Source organism: Eptatretus burgeri, chromosome 2, assembly GCF_056783735.1.
Source record: "Eptatretus burgeri isolate ZD-2024b chromosome 2, Ebu_testis_v1, whole genome shotgun sequence".
Lineage (NCBI taxonomy): Eukaryota > Metazoa > Chordata > Myxini > Myxiniformes > Myxinidae > Eptatretus > Eptatretus burgeri.
In genome coordinates this window covers 146,000,114-146,011,775 of record NC_140962.1, presented here as the reverse complement: position 1 = coordinate 146,011,775, position 11,662 = coordinate 146,000,114, and the positions used below count along the sequence as shown (strand labels likewise).

General features: G+C 45.4%; 2 pseudogenes; one reads left to right on the top strand and one right to left on the bottom strand.

Annotated features, from left to right (window-relative positions):
* Window positions 1-913: 913 nt before the first annotated feature.
* LOC147033453 (uncharacterized) lies at window positions 914-2,519 on the bottom strand (annotated as a pseudogene).
* A 3,814-nt stretch (window positions 2,520-6,333) lies between these two features.
* LOC147033452 (uncharacterized) lies at window positions 6,334-8,604 on the top strand (annotated as a pseudogene).
* Window positions 8,605-11,662: the final 3,058 nt, after the last annotated feature.

The window sequence follows — 11,662 nt, the reverse complement described above, 5'->3', positions numbered from 1 at the left end:
TTATATTGATTTCAGCATGAGAAATTCAATGAAATAGTCTTTTATGCTTTATGGTCAAATTGATGGTCAACATACATATTTCCTGCCAAAATTAGCTAAAAATGAATGTTTTTGCTTCCACATTTGCTCGATATATTTCAGATACAGGAAAAAAAGTTTAGGCTAAAGAAATTGTTATTGAATATAACAGTTCAAAAGAAACTTTAAACAGATTTAAGATATTTAATCACAAGATTCATCATGAATATCAGATAATCACAATCATCATAATTTCAACTAAATTATTACCTTAATATTTACGAAATACTGACTTCATTCAGCAACATCACTGAAGTTATATGAAGCTGTTTATATCTGTGCTTCTTCAGCCCATACACTGTTTAAATACGACTCATTAGCATTGTTCTCATACTTTTATTATTTATATATGAGATACTCATTACAAAATGTTTGTGTAAATGCATCTTAGATTTCAACCAAAATGCTATATTCATTTATTGTAACAAATACTGAATATGGTAACACTGAAACACAAACATATCTAATGTTCACCAAGGGTTTGACACATTCTTGTTCCAAGTACAATGTAAATGTATTTTGAGAGTCTAGAAAGTTATGTAACAAAATGTGCCACAAGTATGATTATAAATAAACAAGTTTTATCATGATTATGGTTTGAGAATTGGTATGAGCATACCCCTCTTCTTTGTCATATGGATGTGTTATTCTTATTGGCATGAATGACTACTAAATATGTTATTTTCTTGCTGTTCTTCCCAGGAAGATTAATATTGTCAAATGTTAATACATGTCAGTCACAATCTGACCCCGAGGAAGACTCATCTTTATCGGAGGAGGATAGATCTGATGAATCCTCATTCTCAGGTACCTCCATTTGACCCAATTCATTGGGTTAAGCAGGCATTGTATATCTTACTGGAAGACATTTGCCATCCACAAGATGCCAGCCATGTGAGAGTGGTGATGGGTGTGCCTTCTTTAGAATTTTTTTCTGTATGAAGGCCAAGTAGTTTGCACGCATCACATGCATTATTAAGGAGTCATGATCTGATGGGGAGGCGCATGGTGGACTTCTGCTTTGAGTTTTTCCACTTGACTGCCCTTGCATCTGCTAAAGTTGAACTCTTCCTATCAGAATGGATATACTTTATGACAAATTTGATCATATCTCTCAATACAGCATCTGTGACAGGTATACTTTCCCCACACTTCTGTAGTAGGTGGCGTGGTTCTTCATTACTCACAATTCGATTATATTCTTGTTTCTTCCCATGCCCATAAAAGCCAGAATTGCTGTCGCATCCACTGAGCACATGAAGTGGTATGATGACGTCTGCAACTTCATCGTTACAGAGAATGGCAGAGCATGACTTTCTGCTTCTTTTTGATACATAGAAGACCATCTGTATGATGTGAAATGTATGCAGCCTGAAACATACACATCAGTATCTTCACTGTCTATCATGACAGCCTCTATGTAGCCAGTATCTCTCAGTGCCCCATATATGGTGAACATTGCTGTGTCTGCTTCAGATTGTTCACACTTGAAGTGACAAACTTCCTCACCAGTTTTGAGGTTAGTGCATCTGTTTCCCACACAATAGATTAGAATTTGTGGGACTTGCTGAGAGACTTTAGAAAATGCATCCGTGAGGAAGTTTTGCAGTTGCTGCTTGTTACGTTCTCCACACATACTGGTCTTGAAATCTGTGAGGGATGGAAAGGAATCATCAGACTTCATGAAAACATTGGGTACTGTGCCTTGTAACATAGTTCGTTGTTGTCGTTCAGGCTTTGATGCTGCAAGACAAACAGTATGGGTCATTAACACATATGATGGTCTCTGCAGAGGAGTGCCTTGACAACACAATCTTGACTATCTTTTCAGCATAGTCTGCCCATAAATATTTAGTCTCGTCCCCCTTCTCACGATCCTCCGTGGTTGGTGTTGCAAGATGCCAAATGAACCCCATATCAACTATGGCAGTATATGTGGTTGGTGAATCAATTGTTGACATGGTCATCTTTTCCAGAAGCTTGCTCTTCTGTACCTTCCTCATTGACCCATTTACATTGAAGAGTGCAAGGCTTTCCTCGGTGATCCGATTAGCCGTGATATCGGATAATTCAACAGCACCACTTTTCTCAACAAGACTAATTACTTCAGACATTGCCTTATTTTCCATCTGTTCAGATTTTATTTTCTTGTCCTCAGGGGTCTGTTTGGTAGACCGAGCTTTTTCAAAGTTGAGGCGTGAACTACGATGGATTCTGTCTTGAAGATTTTTGGATTTACTGTCCACCCTTCCTTCCATGAAAGAATTAAGCTTTTCATCTCCATCATTTAAGGCTGATTGAAAGTCAACTACTAGGTGTTCTGGAGCTGCAATACCAGATTGCAGAGTACGGAGGGTTGGAGTAGCGAGATCAACGGGATCGCATTCAAACTCATCAAAACGTGCATTCAAATCTTGAATAGCTTGTTCATCAGATTTCATACGAGTTGGGGTTCACTCGGCATGCTTCCTGGTAGTTGATGCCTGTTTAGTGTCATTTTGTACACAAGCTCTCACTCGAAGGATGTTGTTGACGTTCCGTGTGTTTGCCAACAACTACTTCTCATTCTTCAAGATTGACAGCCAGCCAGACCTCATCTTAGAGCCTTTGTTCATTGTGGTCTCAATCCAGAGCTAGAGCTGAGTAGGGATTACCAGACATTGACTGGGCAAACATACCACTTGCCAAGAACTCCTCCTGCTCTGTCGGCAATGTACATAGCATTGACCAAAAGTCAGGAAGCCACCGACCATACTTGTCATTGTCATAGATTTGCAGCCAGGGGAGCATCTGACGAAGTGATGACTTAAACTCTTCCCAATTACGACTTCTTAGTGAGTGGATGTTCATCATCAGTACCTCTACCATTTCCAGGAAACTGATCCAGTATTTGGCCATGTCAGACTGCTCATACTGCTGGAAAATTTCATTGATGAACATATTCAGATCTTGGTCTGCCTCCAGCTGAGCATGACAAGTTGCCAGGTCAGTCTCAGAAGAGGCTAGTAGAGCTCGTAGCTGATCCAGTTGACTTTGTGCATTTTCAGACAGCATTAAGTCGTGCAAATGCATTTTTAGTCGCCGATGAATTGGTGCCTCATACCTGATGCGTAAACAGCGAATGGCACGTTTGTAGTGTTTTCCCCTGAGAGCCTGATCAACCGAACCAGCTGCAACCAGAACATCTGAGAGGCCTGAACCTTTGAAACGCTTGTAGATAGCATATATGAATGATAACTGAATATGGAATGGCCCCATAAAAGGAAGGGTTTTGCCAAAGTTGGTTGCATTCTCCGACTTGAGATCCACTAGAATCTAGATGAACATAAACTGGCTGATTACCAACCAAGAGTGCAAATGGCATGTTCTTCTCCTCAATGGCAATTGCTACTTTACACGTCACATCATTTAACACGGTCTTGTTTGGGGGATCTGGATATGTCATGTGATATAGTCCAGTTGCCGCCCTTATATGTCCTTTATGAGACCCTACAATGTTATCGACTGCAAATTTTTTCCACGGAAATGTTTTCTATATAGTTCGGAGTGCCAAATTAGCTTGGTTGCAACTTGTGCAATGTTGAGCATTTCTTAGAATTCAAAATGGTGGCCGCCACCATCTTCGATGTTGGCCAATTTTCAACTTTTGATCTCGATGACCGAGAGCAGGGGTTTGCAATCTTTTTTTCACTGGGGTACCATTTCACATGTTTGTGGTCCCACAGAGTACCTTTGTACCAAAATTCACCTAAAATTGTGTTTATTTGCGATACAGATACGACAATGGGGAGTTAAACAATACTAACAATTCACAACTATGACATTGAGCAATCTGATCTGAACAAAAGAATGATACAGTAAGTACCTATTTGATTGTGTAAAATGTCCAGTCAATGGGATGGTTGAGCCTGCTTATTGCTCACAAGCAGGTCGATGTCAGGCTTTGTTTTGGATAAAGCGCACCGAACATCATGTTCAACATCCAGTAGGGATCTTTGTTTTGTTTTTTGAATAACGACTGATGAGAACCAGGCTTCACACAGCTGTGTAGATGGGAATACTATGAGCGAATGAACAGCCAGGGCAGCTAGCTTAGGGTAAGACCCCAATATTCCACACCAGAAGTTCGCAAGATTCATCTCGCCAAACTGATCTCAGGCTGTGGAGTCATTCTGGAGATCAATCAAGCTTTCCTGCAGTCCTGTTCCAGGTGGCAAATCCAATGCATTCATGCGAAATGGGTTGCGAATCATTTTCAGATCCAGTTCCTTGAGATCCGGAAAATAGGAATTTAATTCCTCATCCAAATAAGCGAGGTGATCTTTTACCAGTTGTATGAACTCCTTGGGGGATTCTTTTCACGCTTCTGAAGAATATCGGCCATGCAAGAAAACATGACCACCACTCTCGCTTCGACATTCGTCTTCCACAGACGGAGTTTTTTTTTTCTTGAAATCCCTTGACCTTGTCTATGAAGTCAATGATAGTCGCGCCAGCCCCCTGAATAGACTTGTTCAGGGCGTTTAACTGAGAGAAAATGTCAACTAAATAAGCTAGGTGCAATGCCCAGTCAGGGTTGTTCAAAGCAGCGACGAAATCGACAGTCTTTGAACTGTGAGCTGAGCTTCGTGAATTCTTCAAAAACGATGGAAAAACAAACATGCGCTCTGCCATATTTCCACGGGATAACCATCTCACCTCAGTGTGGAATAAGAGAACTTTATGGTGGGAGTCGAAATCCTCGCAAAGTTTCTTGAAAAGTCGCGAATTGAGAGCCTGGGATTTCACATGGTTCACAATTTTGATCATGGTTGAGAGAACGTCAGTCAATGGCTTGGGGAGTGCCTTGGCTGCGAGTGCGTGGCGGTGGATTGTACAGTGTAGGCCGCGCACTTCAGGAGCAACTGCCTTCACAAGCGTTTGGAAACCTGATCTGCACCCCAACATAGCTGGAGCACCATCTGAAGTACAGCCTTTCAGATCAACCCATGACAGCCCAACTTGAACAAGGACGGAAGACACCTCTTCGAAAATGTCCTTTGCTCTCGTTGTGCTTTTAAGCGGACGGCAAAATAGTATTTCATCCTTGAACTTGGCTTTATGCACGTACCAAACGAACGCTAACAGTTGGGCACAATTTGCCACGTCAGTTGACTCATCCAATTGCATATAAAATCCGCATGGAGATGCCTTGATTTCTGCCACCACCTGGTCACGAATATTGGTTGACATTTCTTCAATGTGCCTCTCAACTGTGTTGTTTGACAACGAAAGAGAATTGAGCTTCTTGGCGCTTTGTTCTCCCAGCATGAGACGTAAGATATCCTTTGTGGCGGGAAGGATTAGGCTTTCACCGACGGTGAGGTTTTTTTCTGTTCTGCAATTTGCAGTGCAACTACGTAGGATGCCTTTACGGCTGCCGTGGACTGCTGTTGAAAACTGCCGCTGCCGTCGAAGCGTGCTCTTTTCATGGCATTTTCCTTCCGACGAAAAAAATCATGGTCCTTGTCGCTTTGTTCAGGATGAACAGAATCAAAATGGGGCTTCAATCGGCTTGGCTTCATAGATTGATTGCCGAGAACTTTTCCACAAATCGCACACTGTGGAACTTCTAATTCACCTTTTTGGATGGAAGTGAAGCCTAACTTGAGATAACTCTCCGAATATTTTCGCGTTGACATGATGCTAGTGAACGATAACTGTAGCAATAAGCCGGACAATAAGCAATGATGACAGTGTGGCGTGTGGAGACAAAACTAATAACAAGACTTGTGCACAATGGCCGATAACAAACAGCTGTCAGTGTACAGCCGCTTTCGATATAAATTTAATTACTGTGCACAAGCTGCATGAGAGAGAAGTAAAATAAAAACTGCGTTTAAAAAAAAAAAAAGCACACTGCCGCGTACCACGCCACGTACCACGGATCAAGTTCAAATGTACCACCTGTGGTACGCGTACCACAGGTTGGGAACCCCCTGATCTAGAGGGTCGTGCAATACCTCTTTCTCGGGGTTTTAGAGTGTGCGGAGTCCATTTCTGGAATTGTTTTTTGAATATGGGGTCAAGGTCAAATCAGAGGTCAAATGTTAAATTGACCATAAATCAGCTGATCTAAACCGCTGATCTCGGTGAAGATATAACCCTCTCAGGGCACAGGTTGCAAATCTGCAACAACTAATTGCTGATTAGCTAATTACCAGTGTACATATTTGTTCATGGTTCATGAGTTTCCTGGGCTGTATAGGGCCACTGATGAAGGCATCTGGCGTGGACCTTCTCATGAGCGCAGCGTTTGGTGGCATCACCTGCATCGTCAATGGGAAGGCCTGGATCAACGCTCTATGGGCATACCATCTCATCATCACCATGCTGCTGCAGAGTTTCTACTCGAACGGCACCAAGACATACCAGGAACTGAGCGACTACCTCGAGACAGCCAGAGAGCACCAGACTGGGAGGCTATGGGTGAACTGCCTCGTCAAGCCTACACTGCTGGCGTTCATGTTCCTGCGCGGAGAGCAGACCGGTGACTTTCTTCTCCAGCAGCACTGTCTCAAGGCGATGCTGCCGTATTTCTTCATGGCAGGTCACCACAATTATGCCTGCTACCTGAGCTGGTATTTGCAACAGATGGCGCACCTTCCCCAGCATGCCAAGGTGGACCTACTGGCAGGCGCGCATGTCTGTCTGCACTCAGATGGCGGGACCGCAGTGCCAGCAGATCAGTTCGGCGAGCAGACGTACATCAAGCGAGGGAAGGGTGCTGGAGGTATGAAGGGCATTTCGACGAGCGCTGAGCAAGTGGCTGTGTGGATCAACAGTTTCAGTGTGTGCGCGCCCACCTCGACATCACCATGGAAGATATGTACATTGAAGCTGGGAATGAGGAGAAGCCACATGGTGGAGCAGACAGGGAGGATAAGAACAAGCACAAGGAGGAAGGAGAGGGAAGAAGGAGACTGGACGAGGCCGATCGGAGGAAGATCGTGGCAGAGCTGGAGAAGTACACTCACCCCCTCAACGAGCAGCATCCAGGTGTCTATAACATCTGCAACGGCCAAGTGGCGCCCGACGCAGTGAACGTTCAGGATGCACTGGCCATCGGGAGTGAGCAGAGCAAGCAGTTCTCCGCTTCGCTAAGCAGTAACTTCCACACAAACATAAAGAAGGTCAAATCAATGTAGGCGCTCAAGAAGGCAGTCGCTATCAAGAGGAAGGCCATCTACGACATTGAGACACTGTTCAGTCGGCTGTTGGTCGTGGGGCAGCAGCACAGTGTGGAGGAAGCCAACATCTTCCTGTTTGAGCTCAGTCCAGTCCCTCCAGCCCTGATCGAGTACGGTTCCTTGAGGAAGGGCAACAAAGCCATGCTCGTCAAGACTCCACCTGCTCCAGACATGGTTCTGGTTGACGCCGGCCAGCTGCTATACCGCGTCATGTGGCCAGTTTCCGGGACCGCAGGAGAACTGGCTGTAAGCTTTGGCGCTCGACTGGCCCACTACCCTCCTGGCTCCAACTAAATCGTCCTGCTCGACAGGTATGACCAAGAAGCTCCTAGCGTAAAGGACCATGAGCGGGCGAGAAGAGGAAGAGCCATGGAAGTCCGGCTGACCCCAAACACCCCCTTTCCATGCCGAGAAGCTATTCTTCACAATGCCACAAACAAGAGTCTGCTCAACAACATCCTATGCGGCTACCCCCTTCCACACAACATCCAGCTCGTCAACATGCTGGACTGTCATCACTCATGCTGAGACAGACGTCACCCTCTCAGCTAAATGCTGAAGGTGGCGGCAGACGGCACCCAGACCATCCACATCCTCAGTGAAGACACCGATGTCTTCCTCCTCCTGGTGTACTGGACATTGAGTATGTGGGTTGTCGGCAATATTCAAATGGAAAAGTGGAATGGCAATGTCCTGGACGTCAACGAAACCATCAAGCGGTTGGGCCTCAGCACGTGCACACCAAGAAGCTGGCTGCACTCTGTCGGGCTGCGATACGGTTTCGTACCCCTGCGGAAAAGGAAAGAAGTCGGTGCTCAAGCTCCTGGAGATAATCCCATGTCTCAATCAAGTGCTCAGACAGCCTGACGCTACCCACGCTCAGCTCAAGGTGACAGCAGACAGCTTCTTTTTACCCCTCTATGGACGGAATAGCTGTATGACAATGGATGACGTGCATGCTCGCTTCTACCGTGGCCGTAAGAAGCCTCCGCCACTGAAGAAACTGCTGCCGACTGATGTCAACCTGCAACTGCATGTGCTCTTAGCTCATCTTCAGATGGTACGGTGGAAGGCAGCGGACAAACATGACCCACCCCAAGAAACTCGAGATATTGCCAACTTCGGCTGGAGCATCGAAGGCTGTACCATCACACCGGCCATCTCAACAGTGCCAGTTGCTCCCCAAGCGCTCCTGGATGTAGTGAGCTGCAGCTGCACCATAGGGCAAGGCATGCAGTGGCGCACGCTGCAGCTGCAACAGCACAGGCCTTTCATGCATGGACTACTGCAAGTGTGAGGGAGGAGTCACCTGCTGTAGTCGTTTCACCAGCAAGCAGATGGACATCAAAGATGACGAAGGGGAGCGAGGTGTAGATGCTGATGAAGAGTAGTAGAGGATTGTGACTGCTGATGGCTCGTAATACCGTGCTCAATGTCTCTATAGAGGTCATGGTACTGTTCGTCAGATGTCTTTGGTTCCATCATCATGTCTTATGAACAATAACAATACATTAAAGTTTCTTAGTTGACCTTTGACCTTCATTTTGACGTTGACTTTGACCCCATATCCAAAAAGTAACTCCAGAAATGGACTCCCCGCACTCTAAAACCCCTAGAAAGAAGAATTACCCAACCCTCGAGGTCAGCGTTTCTCAACCTTTGGCCCATGGCCCCCCTACCGAGTCGCTTAACATTCGTGGACCCTGCCCTTCAATAAAAGATGCAGATTTCGTTTTATGAAATTTATTTACTCAGTCTTAAAAGATAAATCAAAGTAAACATTTTTCTAAGCAATACAATCAATGAGACACTTGCTGTTGGGCTTGTCTGACGAGGCCTATTATGTCCGGCTCCATCTTCGACACAGCAAGGCGAATATCGTTCACAACGTCAAGACGGTTTCTGGACTTCGTTTTAATGGTCGCAAGGTCAGAAAATCCAGATTCGCAACGATATGTTGTGGCGAATTGAATGAGCATTACGGATGCCTTCTTGCTGAGTCGTGGATACGCATCCTGAACAGACAACCAGAAGGTGGAGTGGTCTTCTTTGTTACTGAAGACCAGCTTCATTGCTTTTGAAACCTTCAACTCTGCCAGCTCCTCTGCTTCATCTTCAGTCGGTTCAATTTTGGCATTAAACGGGTCTTTGTGCCACGGAACATCCAACGGTGCATCGTCGAAATAAGATTTGAACTCGGCGGAGAGATTGTCGAGATGTCTCGTGATGCAATCTTTGATGCCGACGGTAAGCTCAATTCTCTGCGTCTGCAGGTGCTCGTCCAAGAAAGGAAATGAGGCAGTGGACCCGGCCTTGATTCGTGCCTGCCAGACTTCCATTCTAACAGACATTCCGGCAAGCTTGTCTTGAACGTCACTGACTGCCTTGCAAGGACTGGTTCATTTCGTTGCGTCGGCCGAATATATCGGCCAGGTAGGCGAGCATCATGACGAACTCTTCATTGTCGAAGTGGACATGGAGGTTGTTTTTGTTGTCTCGCAGGAAGATTTCCACCTCAACCCGGAGTTCATTCAGCCGAGAGGCATTTCCCCCTCGATCGCCAACGGACTTTGGTGTGGAACATAAGTCCAACATGTTCTGCTCCCATTTCGTTTGCCAGGAATTGGAAGAGCCGATGATTTTGGCCTTCGCATGAATGAAGTTGATCACTTTGACCACGACGTCCATGACTTCCAGCAAACGAGGCGGAAGAGTCTTTGACGCAACAGCGTATCGGTGTAGCGAACAGTGGGAGGACGTCACATGGGGCCATTCGTTCTTCACAAGCGTGACGAACCCTCCTCTGACGCCGACCATCGCTGGGGCACCATCAGTACAAATGTGCTTGAAATTCTGCCAACCGAGTCCATTAGCTTCAAAATAAATAAATAAATAAATAAGAGTCCACAATAGCTTTGATATCTGCCGCTGTCGTTGTGGTTGGTAGGGTATTGCAGAACAAGAACTCTTCCTTCATATTTCCCTTTCTCTCATAGCGAGCGAAGGCGATCAACTGGCTCTCCAGGGCGGTGTCGGTAGACTCGTTTAATTGAAGGCTAACCTGGAGCGTGCTTTGTTTGATTTCGGAGCAAACTTGATGGCACACATCAGCGGCCATGTCGTCAATCCGTCGTCGGATCGTGTCATTAGAGAGCGAAACTTTCTGGATCTTCTTTTTCGCCTCTGGTCCGATCATCAATTCCACCATTTTCTCTGTACATGGCTTGATAAGGTCCTCAGCAATAGTGTGCGGCTTCTTGCACTTCGCAATTCGGTATGCCACTTCGTAGCTGGATTGAAGAGCAGGTTTTTCTTCTGGCCAGAATCCAAATTTGGGAAGTGTCGCTTCATGGTCATATCGTGATCGTTTTGCAGACAGAGCGTCTATTATCTTCCTTCCTTCCGGGATGCATCTTGTCGCGATGGTTTGGAAGGACGTAGTGACGCATTTGACATCACGACCGAGCAGTGCAGACATTGCGCGCAGTCCACGGCATCTCGACTGACATTCGTGAATCCAAACTTGACATAGCTGTTCATTCCATTTTCGAACCTTCGACATCTGTGAAAAAAATTGAAAGAAACAAAATTCTAACGTTTTTGTAAACATTGGTTTACTATGAATGCTCTGTGGGCTCCGCCTTCTCTTTTGAAATCGTGGTTGAACTCATCTACCATTTTTACTTTGACACTATGACCGGAGACTCGTCACCTTAATTGTACATTACAAGCTTCTGCATTCTGAATCGCAGTTTTTCGGCGTCCGCTCATGGCTCCCCAGTCGAAGGCCGATGGCCCCCTTGGAGGGCCACGGGCCCCCGGTTGAGAAACGCTGCTCTCGGTCATTGAGATCAAAAGTTGAAAATTGGCCAACATCTAAGATGGCGACGACCGCCATCTTGAATTCTGAGAAATTCTCAACCTTGCATAAGTAGCAACCAAGCTAATTTGGCTCTCCTAACTATATAGAACACATTTCCATGTAAAAATGTTTGCAGTAGTTTACATTGCAGGGTCAACATTTTGGCAACCTGATTAATAGTATGCTTTACTCTTCTCAACTGGCTTGGAGATCCTGGCATGAAACCCTGCAAAGCTTGGAACTTGTGGTTGTTCAACTGTTGTACGAGAACCATTGCTTTGTGTACGAGCTAGTGCATGAATGACTCCACGTTTCCTCTGTGCCAATGTAGTTTGTGGAATATCTGCCTGTGGTTTCTCTCTAAGGGGTGGTTCACAATGTTTCAAGGTCTTGTATGGAGTGACAAACTGCATCTCAGATCCTATATCTTTAAGGGTATGTGACAATTCATTGGGATTGGTGATTCAGTTCCCCATGTTGCTTTGTTTGACTT